This window comes from Nicotiana attenuata, unplaced genomic scaffold, assembly GCF_001879085.1.
Source record: "Nicotiana attenuata strain UT unplaced genomic scaffold, NIATTr2, whole genome shotgun sequence".
Classification (NCBI taxonomy): domain Eukaryota; kingdom Viridiplantae; phylum Streptophyta; class Magnoliopsida; order Solanales; family Solanaceae; genus Nicotiana; species Nicotiana attenuata.
Window position 1 is genome coordinate 164,619 of NW_017671636.1, and position 2,557 is coordinate 167,175.

The window sequence follows — 2,557 nt, forward strand, 5'->3', positions numbered from 1 at the left end:
TAATAGGACGGTTCGTTCGGGTCGGGGGGGGGGGGAGAGGGGAGGTGGCTGAGAAGCAACAGATGTTCGAGCAGGCGAAGTCTTCCCGGTTGGATGCTCGGAGGAAGGTTGAAATTCTCGAGAGGTATAATGCTCTGTCAATGGCCAAGGATATAGAGGATCAGCTTGAAGAGAGGGTTGGAGAGTTGGATAAGGAGAACTCCGAGCTGCATGATCGAGTTGCTTCTATCGAGGCGGAGAATGCCCAACTGTTTGCGTAGTCCTATACGTCTAATGCCTCTGAGTACCCTAATATTCCTCGGGAGTAGTACTTGGAGTGGATCCACGCTGAAGCCCAACTGGACGTGATCCACGATTTGAATAAGGTGGGTTCCATTTCTAAGACATCCCTCGAGGTCTCTCGAGTTAAAGCTCGAGAGGCCCGACTCGCATGTGACTATGATTCGGCCATGCCTTAGCCTAATTCTGAGGAGGATGAGGAAGAGGGTGTGGACCGACTTGCAGATAGTGCTTGGTATGACTCTGCTTACGGCCGAGGCGAGGATGGATAGGGTGTCGGAGGCCGTGGTGGTGATGGCCACTAGTTTTTGTTTAGATTGTATATTTTTTGTTGGCGTCTTCAAGCACAGTTGTAAAGACTCATTATCTAAATATCAAAGTTGGTTTTTGTTTTATACGCACCTTTCTTATCTTTGTTTCTGTACTTGTTTTTTACTTTTGTACTTGTGTGTTTTACTTCTGTACTAGCTTTTTTTGTTTCTATTCTATAAGTTGGGATAGACGTGGTGTTGAGTGGTCGGGGGCCGTATCGGCCTTTATTGGAATCAGTTGTACACAGGTTAAATCATGGTCGAGGGCTGATAGGTATTCTTTGAGCTGGTCGAACATACAAGCTATGGACTAGGGCCAATAGGTGTTATTCAAGCTGGTCGAACGTACCTTTAAGTTTGCCATGGTCGAGGGACGATAGGTGTTGTTCGAGCTGGTCGAAAATACCTTTTAAATTTGTCATGGCCGAGGGCCAATAGGTGTTGTTCGAGCTGGTCGAATGTACCTTTAAATTTTTTGTGGCGAAGGGCTGATAGGTGGTGTTCGAGCTAGTCGAACGTACCTTTTACTAGTTCATGGCCGAGGGCTGATAGGTGTTGTTCGAGCTTGATCAAACGTACCTTTCATTTAGTTAGGGCTGAGGGCCAATAGGTGTTTTTTGAGCTTGGTCGAAAGTACCATTAAGGAGAGTAGTTTCGATAAATGTGCATTTCTATTATTTTGACGTCGTTGCTCTGATTGCATCATTTTTCCCTTAGTCAATTTTTGGAGAAAATTACAAGTTTTGGGTATTGGCTGGCGTTCCGTCCCAGTACCAGTATATCTAGTCCCTTCATTAGTTGAGTTGGAGAATCTTGAGGAGTCGCGAAATGAAAAAATAAGTCCTCTCATGCATTCCAACTTGAAGTGTCCCGCTCGTCGTCTCGTTAAAAACATCCTTGAGAAAACAATATTAGGACAAAACTCAAGTGAGGAAAAAAGAGTGCGACTTACGGGGCATTTCTCTTTTTAGAAGTTGAAGTACTTGAGATGGCTAATATTCCAATTGTTTGGTAGGAGCTTCCCTACCATATCTTCCAATTGGAACGAGCCCTTGTCTGCTTTGCCTATAATTTTGTATTGTCCGTCCTAGTTGGTTCCCAACTTGCCTTCTTGTGGATCTCTATTTTCGTGGGTCTTGGCTTTGAGTATGTAGTCCCTGATCTTGAGCAATCAAACCTTTGCATTTTTGTTGTAGTAGCGTTCTGATTTTTGTTTCTAGGCGACCATCCTTATGTACGCCATATCTTGTCGCTTTTCCACCTCGTCAAGATCTTGTCTCCTAATCTCATTATTGCCGGTGCCACTTTCATGGGAATACCTCAGGCTAGGTTTTCCGACTTTGACTGGTATAACTGCTTCTGTTCCGTAGACTAAGGAATAAGGTATCTCTTTTGTGCTCGTCTTCGAGGTTATTCTGTGCGCCCATAAAACTTCTGGAGTATTTCCGGTCACAGTCCCTTTGCCTCTACGAGTTTCTTGTTCATGATGTTTATTATTGACTTATTGGAGGATTTTTGTCTGTTGCTAGTTGGGTGGTAAGGAGTTGAAAGTATTCTTTTCATATGCCATTTCTCGAAGAACGTGGTAGCTTTTCTTTCCGTGAATTGGGGCCCATTGTCGCAGCTTTTTTCTTTAGGAAGGACGAATTGGCAGATGATGTTTTTTCATAAGAAGGTGATTACTTCTTGCTCACAAACTTGGGAGAATGGCCCTGCTTCCACCCACTTAGAGAAATTGTCTGTTAAAACTAACAGAAATCATACATTACCTCGTCCCGGCGGGAGTGGACCCACGATGTCCATTCCCCATTTAAAAACGAGAAGATGCTCCCCGGCTCGGGCTTTGAGAGCAAGGGCGGTGATGAAAAGTATGCCTTTAGTTCTCGTAGTGCTTGTACGCACTCGAGTGTCCACTCGAAGCCGTTATCCTTTTTGAGTATGCTAAAAAACCTGTAACATCTATCGTA